The sequence below is a fragment of the Loxodonta africana genome, chromosome 26, assembly GCF_030014295.1.
Source record: "Loxodonta africana isolate mLoxAfr1 chromosome 26, mLoxAfr1.hap2, whole genome shotgun sequence".
NCBI classification, from domain to species: Eukaryota; Metazoa; Chordata; class Mammalia; order Proboscidea; family Elephantidae; genus Loxodonta; species Loxodonta africana.
The window spans coordinates 18376973-18390625 of record NC_087367.1 but is presented as its reverse complement, the minus strand read 5'-3'; the positions used below and the strand labels follow the sequence as shown (position 1 = coordinate 18390625).

The window sequence follows — 13653 nt, the reverse complement described above, 5'->3', positions numbered from 1 at the left end:
TATGTGGAATGCTATATTTCTCTGCTGGGAAAGCAGACTCGATTATCCATACTGGACAGTCATCCCAATACTGGATCTCCATATCATATTGTTTTACCTTCCTGGGGCAATGTGTGTGGTCAGGGTTGTGGCACTGCTCAGGGTACCTGTGAGTCGTCATGTGGATTGGGTATCATCCCTGGACACAAGTGACACAAGGCCTCCCAGGAATGTGGGTCCCTTGTGAGTATTCCTCATGTCAAAGTGCTAAAGACAAGGGATTTCCAGCCATTTCCTGGAGAGGGTGCCTAGCCGCTTCTCGATTGTTACCTGCTGACCTGGGCTATCGGTGGATCTGCAGGAAAGCTGCAGGCTCTCTGATTCCCTTCCCAGGAGTCACTCTCTTATTTTCTTCCCTCTGGGTTTGCCATTCCCTTTGAAGGCCTAAGTTTATTGTCCCTCACTCCTTTCAGTGCTGAGAATTTTGCGTATGGCAGGTTGGGGTTAAAGGTAAGGAGGGGAGTGCTTACCCCTCACGTTTTCCACATGTGGTCTTCTCTTCCCCCGCCCCTCCTGCCCCTATTCCCTTCTGGTATTCAGTTTGGTTTCAGACATCTCCAGTGGGTTTTTACCTTCTTTATCTTTACACTGAATTTTCCTGGGACACCTCTATGATATTAGAGGGTGAGGAGAGGTAGGGACTGGAAGAGGGGCAAGTAGAGGTAACCTGGCAAAAGAAGGAGGAAGAGCAATCCAGGCTGAGGTCCTGAGGCTGAGAACCTGGTTTGTAGCTGTGGACCTAGTGTACCGAATATCTGGAGCAGATTATTTTTAAGTACCTACTTCTCTAGTCGACAAAATTATTTGGAAATAATCATGAAATGAAACAAAGAAAAAGATGGCCAGAAAACAAAACCGGACTGTGAAAGTTTTCTTTTATTCAGCATCATATAAAAAAAAAAAAAACTTAAATGCCTGTAAAAAAATGTAAAGAAAGTGCAATAGATATTACAACATATAAAAGAAAAAACTGATAAAAATAAAACATTTAAAATATTACAAAGGAAAAAATTAATAAAATAACATTTCTAATTTCATACATGTATTGGTCTGCAGCTGACTGAATAAAACAATACAGTTTCTGTTTTTGAGACTTAATTTCTGCACATTTGTCGATGACTACATCAAAATTGGTTTTCTTTGTATATTCCCATTCAGCAGTCAATGTAGACTTGCCAATCTATTTTCATTTATATCGATCAAAGAAAGTTTTATTAACAATAATTTTTATGTTCTGCATCCCACTTTGGTGAGTGGCATCTGGGCTCTTAAAAGCTAGCAAGTGGCCATCTAAGAAGCGTCAACTGGTCCCAAGCCACCTGGAGCAAAGGAGAATGAAGAACATCAAAGATACAAGCAAAATATTAGGCCAGAAGACAGAAAGGGCCACATAAACCAGAGACTCCATCAGCCTGAGACCAGAGGAACTAGATGGTGCCTGGCTACCACCAATGACTGCCAGAAATTACCATACTATCCATGCCTTTATTTCATCAGAACTGCCTCTAGCAACTTTTAAATGCCTCCACTTGGAGTTTTTGATTTGTATTTAAAATTGTGTTTCCTCACCATTCCCGAAGCCCACTCTTCAGACAAAGATTAGACAGGACTATAATACAAAAAATAATACATGTGAGGCATGTGCTTCTTAGTTCAATCAGATACACGAGATCAAATGGCAGCCTGTCCAGAGGTGGGAAGGGATAAGAGCTGGTTGAATGGACTCAGGGAACCCAGAGTGGAAAAGGGGAGTATGCTGTCACATTGCGGGGGTTGCAACTAATGTCACAAAATAGTATGTGTATAAATTTTTGAATGAGATGTTAACTTGAGCCATAAACTTTCACCTAAAGCAAAATAAAAAAAATTTTTTTGTGTGTGTTTCTTCAACTTTACAATCACTGTGCCATTATTGTTATTTGAAATCTCCCTGCTTACTGGATTACTTCTTCTTCCACTAGACTAGGTAGTGGAACACATAATCAAAGGAATATGTAGTATTACAGGGGCTGGAGACTTGACAGCCATAACGGTCTTGAACTGTTAACAAACTTACTCTTGAAACAAAGACATATAGTTGAGTATATGTGCATAGGGCCAGATTATATCATTCAAAGTTCTCCAAATTAACTTTCACAAAGAATACAGTTTTTATTAAAGGATAAATAATAAAAATATGCTAATTTGAAGCTTATGTATATATTATTAAAGCTCAATGGTAACCACATCAATTGTTTAGAACTTACACCCCACAAGAGATTTTTTTCGTATTTTATTAATGCTCTTTAGTCAGTTCACTGATATACTCAAGGTCATATTTTGGCTCTCGTGGACTTGTTCTGATTTTCTTCAGTTTCAGCTTGAAACAGCGTATGAGCAATTGATGGTCTGTTCCACAATCTGCCCCTGGCCTTGTTCTGACTGATGATATTGAGCTTTTCCACAGTCTCTTTCCACAGATGTAGTCAATTTGATTTCTGTGTGTTCCATCTGGCGAGGTCCATGTGTATAGTCACCGTTTATGTTGGTGAAAGAAGGTATTTGCAATGAAGAAGTCGTTGGTCTTGCAAAATTCTATCACTCTATCTCCAGCATTGTTTCTATCACCAAGGCCATATTTTCCAACTACTGATCCTTCTTCTTTGTTTCCAACTTCTGCATTCCAATCGCCAGTACTTATCAATGCATCTTGATTGCATGTTTGATCAATTTCAGACTGCAGCAGCTGATAAAAATCTTCTATTTCTTCATCTTTGACCCTAGTGGTTGGTGTGTAAATTGAATAATAGTCATATTAACTGGTCTTCCTTGTAGGCATATGGATATTATCCTATCACTTACAGAGTTGTACTTCAGGATAGATTTTGAAACATTCTTCTTGATGATGAATGCAACACCATTCCTCTTGAAGCTGTCATTCCCAGCATAGGAGACTATATGATTGACCAATTCAAAATGGCCAATACCAGTCCATTTCAGCTCACTAATGCCTAGGATATCGATGTTTATGCATTCCATTTCATTTTTGATGATTCCCAATTTTCCTAGATTCATGCTTTATGTATTCCAGGTTCTAATTATTAATGGATGTCTGCAACTGTTTCTTCTCATTTTGAGTCATGCCACATCAGCAAATGAAGGTCAGGGAAGCTTTACTCCATCCACGTCATTAAGGTCAACTCTACTTTGAGGAGGCAGCTCTTCCCCAGTCATCTTTTGAGTGCCTTCCAACCTGGGGGGCTCATCTTCCAGCTCTGTATCAGACAATGTTCCACTGCTATTCATAAGGTTTTCACTGGCTAATGCTTTTCAGAAGTAGACTGCTGGGTCCTTCTTCCTAGTCTGTCTTAGTCTGGAAGGTCAGCTGAAACCTGTCCTCCATGGGTGACCCTGCTGGTATCTAAATACCAGTGGCATAGCTTCCAGCATCACAGCAACACACAAGCTCCCACACTATGACAAACTGACAGACACGTAGAATGACATCAGGGACATCATCCATGAAGAAAGCAAGAGGTCACTGAAAAGACAGGAAAGAAAGAAAAGACCAAGATGGATGTCAGAGGAGACTCTGAGACTTGCTCTTGAGCGTCAAGCAGCTAAAGCAAAAGGAAGAATTGATGAAGTAAAAGAACTGAACAGAAGATTTCAAAGGGCCTCTCGAGAAGACAAAGTGAAGTGTTGTAATGACATGTGCAAAGAGCTGGAGATGGAAAACCAAAAGGGAAGAACACGCTCGGTGTTTCTCAGGCTGAAAGAACTGAAGAAAAAACTCAAGCCTCGAGTTGCAATAGTGAAGGATTCCATGGGGAAAATATTAAATGATTCAGGAAGCACCAAAAGAAGATGGAAGGAATACACAGAGTCATTATACCAAAAAGAATTAGTTGATATTCAACCATTTCAGGAGGTGGCATATGATCAGGAACCGATGGTACTGAAGGAAGAAGTCCAAGCTGCTCTGAAGGCAGTGGCGAAAAACAAGGCTCCAGGAACTGATGGAATATCAATTGAGATGTTTCAACAAACAGATTCAGCACTGGAGGTGCTCACTTGTCTATGCCAAGAAATATGGAAGACAGCTTCCTGGCCAACTGACTCGAAGAGATCCATATTTATGCCTATTCCCAAGAAAGGCGATCCATCCAAATGTGGAAATTATAGAACAATGTCATTAATATCACATGCAAGCAAAATTTTGCTGAAGATCATTCAAAAACAGCTGCAGCAGTATATCGGCAGGGAACTGCCAGAAATTCAGGCTGGTTTCAGAAGAGGACGTGGAACCAGGGATATCATTGCTGATGTCAGATGGATCCTGGCTGAAAGCAGAGAATACCAGAAGGATGTTTACCTGTGTTTTATTAACTATGCAAAGGCATTCAACTGTGTGGATCATAACAAACTATGGATAACACTGGGAAGAATGGGAATTCCAGAACAGTTAATAGTGCTCATGAGGAACCTTTACATGGATCAAGAGGCAGTTGTTCGGACAGAACAAGGGGATACTGATTGGTTTAAAGTCAGGAAAGGAGTGCGTCAGGGTTATATTCTTTCACCATACCTATTTGATCTGTATGCTGAACAAATAATATGAGAAGCTGGACTATTTGAAGAAGAATGGGGCATCAGGATTGGAAGAAGACTCATCAACAATCTGCGTTATGCAGATGACACAACCTTGCTTGCTGAAAGTGAAGAGGACTTGAAGCACTTACTAATGAAGGTCAAAGACCACAGCCTTCAGTATGGATTACACCTTAACATAAAGAAAACAAAAATCCTCACAACTGGACCAATAAGCAACATCATGATAAACAGAAAAGATTGAAGTTGTCAAGGATTTCATTTTACTTGGATCCACAATCAACACCCATGGAAGCAATAGTCAAGAAATCAAAAGACGCATTGCATTGGGCAAATCTGCTACAAAGGACCTCTTCAAAGTGTTGAAGAGCAAAGATGTCACCCTGAAGACTAAGGTGCGCCTGACCCAAGCCATGGTATTTTCAAGTGCATCATATGCATGTGAAAGCTGGACAATGAATAAGGAAGACCGAAGAAGAGTTGATGCCTTTGAATTGTGGTGTTGGTGAAGAATATTGAATATACCATGGACTGCCAAAAGAACGAATAAATCTGTCTTGGAAGAAGTGTGGCCAGAATGCTCCTCAGAAGCAAGGATGGTGAGACTGCATCTTACGTACTTTGGACATGTTGTCGGGAGGGATGAGTCCCTGGCGAAGGACAACATGCTTGGCAGAGTACAGGGTTAGTGGAAAAGAGGAAGACCCTCAACAAGGTGGATTGACACAGTGGCTGCAACAATGAGCTCAAGCATAACGATTGTAAGGATGGCGCAGAACCAGGCAGTGTTTCGTTCTGTTGTGTATAGGGTTGCTATGAGTCGGAACCGACTCGACGGTACCTAACAACAACAACTTTAGTCAGTTATCAGGAGGAACACACCTGTAAGTGAACAAGTTGGGTTTACCTCTGTTGCAGCATGAGAGAACACACCATGGGAAACCGTGGGGAGTTTTAGTAAGACGGTGTTACCAGTTCACCTGTTGCTGTCAACTTGATTCTGACTCATGGAGACTCCATGTGTTGCAGAGTACAACTGCGCTCCATAGGGTTTCAAGACTGTGACCTTTTGGAAGCAGATGGCCAGGACTTTCTCCCAAGATGCCTCTGGGTGGGTTTGAAGTGCTGACCTTTCAGTTAGTAGTCAAGCGCATAACCGTTTGTGCCCCCCAGGGACTCCAAGAGTGTTAGAAAAGAACCTATTTCAGTTTTGTGCTTCGGTTGAATAACTTTGGGGAGGGTTAAGGAAGCAGGGGCTTGCCCTGAGTTGGGTGCTGTGAGAAAGCAGGGGCAGCTCTATGACTGGGCATCTCAATAAAGTTTATCTATAGGGAGGACAGACCAGAGAGAAGGTAAAGCTACGGCTGACAAAGAGGAGTAGTCGATCACATTAGCTGTTTGTGTTGCCCAGTGATCTTGTCTGGAGGGGATGTTCTGTAGAATGTTTACGTTCAACAACAGAACGGCATAACGCATCACACCAGTTTGTAAAAACATGCAGGTCTCCCTGTGACAGATCAGTTTCCAGTATCTGGGATGGCCTTTCTTCTTCCTCACTGACCTCATTTAGAATTGTCAGCACATTAACTTAAAAAAAAAAAAATTCCCTATAAAGAATGCACCCCTTGTTGCTTACACTCATGGCAGACTGCTGTCACCACTCCACTCTTGGGTTTGTCACTGCTGGTCTGTTTGAGAAAAGAAGAATGAATAGCTCATTTTGTCTTGATCGAGTGGGTGAAGGGGGCGGGGGAAATAGACGATAGAGGTTGGTCATCAAAGGCTAATCCCTCAAATTAAGGAATTTAAATTTCATTTAAAAGTAAAGTGGAAGCATGGAAAGGTTTTAAGGATAATCACATACGTATTTTAGAACAATCACTCTGTAAGGAAAATGGACTGGGGAGGAAGTTAAGACAGGGGGAACCTTTTGTAATAATCCAGGCAAGAGGTTATCAGTTGAACTAAGGCTCTGAGAGCAGAGGACAAGTTTGAGACATGGATGAGAAGCAGAATGGACAAGCCTTAGTGGCTGATAGGATGCGGATGAGGGGGACTCAAGGATGACCTCTATCTGAGCAGCAGGGTGACTGTAAAGGCACTGGAAGAAGACAGGGTTTGGACCGGGGGTAAAAGAAATGATGAGCTTGATATTAGACATGTTAAGTTCAAATTCCCATGAAGCATTTTTTTTTCTTTTAAAGCCTATTTCAGCTTTTTTTTTTTTTTACTGTGCTTTAAGTGAAAGTTTACAATTCAAGTCAGTTTCTCATACAAAAACTTATACACACATTGTTATATGACCCTAGTTGCTCTCCCTACAATGTGACAGCACACTTCTTTTCTCCATCCTGTATTTCCTGTGTCCATTCAGCCAGCTCCTGTCCCCCTCTGCCTTCTCATCTCACCCCTAGCCGGGAGCTGCCCACATAGTCTCATGTGCCTATTTCAGCTAAGAAGCACACTCCTCACCAGTTGCATTTACGTCTTAAAACCAAAAATTACACCAAACCCGTTGACATCGAGTCAATTCTGACTCATAGCGACCCTATAGGACAGAGTAGAACTGCCCCATAGCGTTTCCAAGGAGCACCTGATGGATTTGAATGGCCGACTTTTTGGTTAGCAGCCGTAGCACTTAACCACTATACCACCAGGGTTTCCTTATGTCCAATAGTCCAGTCTAATCTTTGTCTGAAGAGTTGGTTTCCTGAATGGTCTTAGTTTTGGGCTAACAGAGAGTCCGGGGGCCATGATCTCTGGGGTCCCTTCAGTCTCACTCAGGCCATTAAGTCTCATCTTTTTCCTGGAATTTGATGTCTGCATCCCACTTTTCTCCTGCTCCATCAGGGATTCTCTGTTGTGTTCCCTGTCAGGGCAGTCATTGCTGGTAGCCAGGCACCATCTAGTTCTTCCAGTCTCAGCCTGATAGAGTCTGTGTTTTATGTGGCCCTTTCTGTCTCTTGGGCTCATATTTTCCTTGTGTCTTTGGTGTTCTTCATTCTCCTTTGCTCCAGGTGGGTTGAGACCAATTGATGCATCTTAGATGGCTGTTTGCTAGCTTTTAAGACCGCAGATGCCACTCACTAAAGTGGGATGCAGAATGTTTTCTTAATACACTTTGTTATGCCACTTGACCTAGATGTCCCTGAAACCATGGTCCCCAGAGCCCTGCCCCTGCTACTCTGTCCCTCCAAGTGTTTCGTGGTATTCAGGAAACTTCTTAGCTTTTGGTTTAGTCCAGTTGTGCTGACTTCCTCTGTATTGTGTATTGTCCTTTCTTTAACTTAAAATAACCCTTGTTTGCTATCTAATAAAAATATGGAACATTTCACAAATTTGCATGTCATCCTTGTGCAGGGGCCATGCTAATCTTCTCCGTATCGTTCCAATTTTAGTATTTGTGCTGCCAAAGCGAGCACTCCATGAAGCTGTTAAATGGAAGTGTCTCCTAACCCATTGCTGTCGATTCCAACCCATAGTTCGAACTGCTGACCTTCTGGTTAGCAGACAAGCACTTAACCACCCTGCCACCAGGGCTCCTTGAAGTACCTATTAGACAGTGGAAAATGGAGTCAGGGTCTTTGAAGAGATAATAGAGTTAGAATCACAGGAGAGACCTCTGAACTGGAGAAGTACTAATTCATTCAACAACTAGTTATTTGCATCTATTTATGTCCTAATGTTGATATAGCAGTGAACAAAAAAACAGCAACAAAAAAATTCCTATCTGTATTGATAAAGAAACAAATAGTATGTCAGGTGACGATAGAGTCAAGGCAGAAAAATAAAGCAGAGAGGGGGACTAGGGAGAATTATTAGGAGGTGAGGTCAGAAACATAGGTTTAGATTTACTCCTTTACTCCAGAATTTCTCAAGAAACGTCAGAATCCAGTCTCTGGTGACATGGTCCTGTCTATTTAGACCCAGAGAAGAATGTATCTAGTATTTTTCAAATTTCCCAGATGATAAGAATCACCTGAGGCACTTGTTAAAAATATAAACTCCTGGCCCTCTCCATGGAGCTAGTTAGTTACAGTCTGGGTGGGGGGTAGGGGAAGGCCTGGGAATTTGTATTTAAATAAGTGCTTTAGGGGACTCTTATCATCAGAGAAGTATGGGAAACACTGGTCATTCGGTTGATTCCGACTCATAGTGGCCCTATAGGATGGAGTAGAATGACCCCATAGGGTTTTCAAGAAGCACCTGGTGGATTCAAACTGCTGACCTTTACATCACTGGGGTTTCCTTCTTTTAAAAAGGCAGCTTTATATTAGGTAGATAATTTAATAAATGGTTTAAGGATACTTGGCTAATAATTAGGGGAAAAAGAATAAAGCTGGAACCCACTGTATATCAAAATGAATTTTGGATAAATCAAAAATTTAAATAGAAAAACTTGAATCCATAAAAGGTGATAGAGGGAAACACAGAGGAATTTTAAAAATATACTCTCAAAGTGGGAAATCCCTTTCTAAGCTTCAAAACATAAAACCAAAAGGTATTAAGGAAAAGATTGAACGCATCAACAGATGAAAGAATAAACCAATTATGGTACACACACACAATGGAATAGTCTGCAACAATAAAGAACAATGTTGAATCCTCGAAACATCTCACAACATAGATGAATCTGGAAGGGATTATGCTGAGTGAAGTAAGTCAATCACAAAAGGACAAAGCCTGGATAAGATCACTATTATAAAAACTCAAGAAAAGGTTTACACACAGGAAAAAAAAATTGAGTCAGAATTGACATGACGGCAATGGATTAAGGACAGGGTGAGGTGAGGAGGGGAAATCACTAGCCAGATAGTACCAAAAGTGGATTCCGACTCATAGTGACCCTATAGGACAGAGTAGAACTGCCCCCCATAGGGTTTCCAAGGAACGGCTGGTGGATTCGAACTGCCGACCTTCTGCTTAGCAGCCAAATCCTTAACCACTGTGCCAACAGGGCTCCAAAACTAAATAGTAGACAAGTGTTAACTTGGGGAAGGGATAGACAACACACAATATAGGGGAAGTCAGCATAACTTGACCAGGCAATGTCATAGAAGCTTCCTAGACACATCCAAATATCTTGAGGGACCAAGCGAGCTACTGAAGCTGAGGGCTGGGGACCATGGTCTCCGGGGATATCCAGGTCAATCAGCACAACGTCGTTCATAAAGAAAACGTTTTACATCCTATTTTGGTGAGTAGTATCCGGGATCTTAAAAGCTTATGAGCAACCATCTAAGTTAAATCTATTGGTCCCACTCCACCTGGAGCAAAGGAGAATGAAAAAATCGAAGACACAAGGAAAATATTAGTCCAAAGCACTAATGGACCACATGAATCACAGCCTCCACCGGCCTGAGCCCAGAAGAACTAGATGGTGCCCAGCTACCACCACCAACTGCCCTAGTAGGGATCACAATAGAGCGTCCTGGACAGAGCGGGAGAAAAATGTAGAAGAAAATTCAAATTCACACACAAAAAAAAAAGACCAGAGTAAATGGTCTGGCAGAGGCTTGAGGAACCCCTGAGACTATGGTACCCAGATACCCTGCTAACTCAGAACAGAAGCCACTCTTGAAGTCCACCTTTCATCCAAGGATAAACCAAACCAGTTGCTGTCGAGTTGATTCCGAATCACAGCTACCCTATAGGATAGAGTAGAACTGCCCCACAGGGTTTCCGAGGAGCAACTGGTGGATTCAAACTGCCGACCTTTTGGTTAGCAGCAGAGTTCTTAACCACTGTGCCACTAGGGCTCCTGCCAAAGATCAGACAGGACTGTAAAACAAACAATAACACAGGTGAGGAATGTGTTTCTTAGTTCAATCAAGTATATGAGACAAAATGGGCAACATCTGCCCAAAAGCAAAGATGAGAAGGCGGGAAGGGACAGGAAAACCGGACAAATGGACATGGGGAACTCAGGGTGGAAAGGGGGAGAGTGCTGACACATTGCAAGGATTGCACCTAATGTCACAAAACAATATGTGTATAAATTATTGAATGAGAAGCTAATTTGCGCTGTAAACTTTCACCTAAAGCACAGTAAATTTAAAAAAAATAATAAAAAGATTGGTATGTTTGCTTGAATGTACCACATGTCAAAACGTGTATATCAAAGGCTGTTACAAAGTTAAGGCAAATTTGAAAAATATTTCCAGCACATATGACATACGCAGAGTTATATTAAATTGACAAGAAAATGATAAACAACCCTATTAAAATGGATATTTGTGCAAAGGTAGTTCACAGAAAAAGAAATAAGACATGAAATCTCACTCAGAATTAAAGAAAAGTAGACAAGATTCTGGGTCGGGGGTATTTTGTTTTGATTGTTTGCTTATCAGGAAGTTGTACCAGTCAGTTAGACATCTAGGGTTCTTTACCAATATAATTTTTTTAAGATCAAGATGGATGTTTGACAGCTGTGTTTTAGGATTTTTCTCACTACAACATTTATTGCTACTTTTTTTTTTTTAATTACAGCTCTTTAAAATCCCTCTATTGGTAAATATCCCTGAGTTAAGTTGTACTCAAAGGTTATGTTTGGAGGAGAAGTATCCACCTGCCACCGGATGCTCCCTCTAGAGAGGTGGGGTAGCTTCTTAGACAACCACCTTCGGGTTCATTAAGTTTCTTAGGAGCAGTGATTCCCAAAGTGTGTGGTCCCTAGGCTTTGCAGTATCACCATCACCTGGGAATTTGTGAGAAATGCAGTTCTCAGGCCTCTTCTGAGACCTACTGAATCCAAAACTCTGGAGGTGGGGCCCAGCAATCTGTTTTATCAAGCCTCTAGGTGACTCTGATGCTCGCTTAAGTTTGAGAACTACTGTGTATAAGGATCTCAATCCTATCTCCAACTTGGACGGCCATTATTGTTACAAATTAAATTGTGTCTCCCCAAAAGATGTAATGAAGTCCTAACCCCTAGACCCATGAACGTGACCTTGTTTGAGGAGAAAGAGTCTTTCTTTGCAGATGTTAGCAATTAAATTCAACTTAGTCATACCAGTGGGAGTGGGTCCTAATCCTTTCCAAGTGCCTTCTTATAAAAGAGGACAGACACAGAAACAGAGTCACATAAATGGGAAGACAACATATGAGGCTCTTTCTAAAAGCCAAGAAATGCCAGGGCCACAGAAGCAAAAAGAAACAAGGAAGGCTCTTACCCTAGAGCTGACACAGCACAGCCCTGCCAATGCCCTGAATTCGGACTTCTAGCCTCCAGAGCTGTGAGGAAATAAATTCCTGTTCTTTCAAGCTTGGTGATATGTTGTTGTGGCAGCTCTAGGAGGCTATGACAATTTTATTACACAGCTCTATACTTAAATGGCAACTTAGAATGCTTGTACTTGACTGGGAGTATAACCTTGAACTCCCTACTGTTGTTGGGTGCCTTCAAGTCAATTCTGATTCATAGTGACCCCAAGTGACAGAGCAGCACTGCCCCAGAGGGATTTCTTGGCTGTAATCTTTACGGAAGCAGATCGCCAGGTCTTTCTCCTGCAAAGCCACTGGGTGGGTTTGAACTGCCAAACTTTAGGTTAGTAGCGAGTGCTTAACCATCATGCCACCAGGGCTCCTTGACCTCCCTACTACTTATTACTTATTATTTGGTGTTCATAGATATTGCTAAATTATATTCCAAAATGCTCGTGCTAATTTGCTTAATGTATTGACAAAGAACTTTTCCCCATGTCCTTGGTTAATATTGATCCAAAGTTCAGTTTAGGGAAATAATTATAGATTGCCTAAAGGCGACTCAGATCTCCAATAATTGATTTCTCTGAATTTACCCTTGAATCTAAGTTATGATGAGGCTAGCTGGTAAGTAAGCAGGAGGTATAAGGAATGGACTGCCGTTTCTTTCAACAGGAACTGTTCCACCTTAATTTGCTTCAGGCGTTGGGATCTCCTATGTGATTTCATTTTTAACAAAGTTGGTGGTGTAGTGGTTAAGTGCTAAGGCTGCGAATCAAAGGGTCGGCAGTTCCAATCTGCCAGGTGCTCCTTGGAAACTCTATGGGGCGGTTCTACTCTGTCCTATAGGGTTGCTATGAGTCGGTATCAACTCAACGGCACTGGGGTTTTTTTTGGTAATTTGCTATTAAGGAAGTATGAAAACTGCGGGTTTGGTTGTCAGAGACCAGAGTACCTGGACTGCATTGTTTTGGCCTTCATATGTTTACTTTTTAAAAATTTTCATCCAACAATATTGAGGGGCTTTATAAGAAACAACCTGTAGAAAAACACTGCTGTATTCACTATACTGATATACATTGAGAACACTACATTACATAGTGTGGTGTCCTCTTTATGCGGACCCGTGGGGCAACATGTTTGTGTCATAACCATGAATTCTGTGTTTCTATTGAATGAACAGATTGTTTTTATTTCAGGAACACAGCAAAACATAAATTATTCTGTTTTCCTTTTGGCACTGACCGTAAGAAAAATTTGGAGTTCCTGGGGCAAATGGTTAATGTGCTCAGCTGCTAACCAAAAGGTTGGTGGTTCATGCCCACCCAGAGACACCCCGGAAGAAAGGCCTGGTGATCCGCTTCCGAAAAATCAGCCACTGAAAACCATAGGGAGCACAGTTCTAATCTGGCACTCATGGAGTCACCATGAATCAAATCAATTTGATGACAATAGGTTAACTGGTTCTAAGAAATCTTAGAGCTGAATTTTGTGTTCTGATCTTACTTGTAGCTTTACCTCGTACTTGTTGTCTACCCACCACCCAGTAAGATTTTCTAATTTTTTTTCAATATATATTTTAGAAGGCATTGTAAGTTCACTTTCAAATAAGGTGGGATATAAGTAAATAGGAAGTTATTAGCATATGAGTAGTGGAAATTGAGAAGATGAATGAGTTCAGAGCAGACAGAATGAAGGAGCATGAGAGAGACTGGGCGGAATGAGAACAGATGAATGTCAGAGAGCATACAGAGGTCACAGAAGATAAAAACTGAAAAATATGTCTCGCAGGTGTAGGCCAGACTTCAGAGGTTGACAAGC

At 41.5% G+C, this 13653-nt stretch overlaps 1 non-coding gene across 1 annotated transcript; it reads right to left on the bottom strand.

Annotated features, from left to right (window-relative positions):
• Positions 1 to 7944: 7944 nt before the first annotated feature.
• LOC111752266 (U6 spliceosomal RNA) lies at positions 7945 to 8051 on the bottom strand. Its single transcript, XR_002787232.1, has one exon. It is a non-coding gene; the product is annotated as a U6 spliceosomal RNA (small nuclear RNA).
• Positions 8052 to 13653: the final 5602 nt, after the last annotated feature.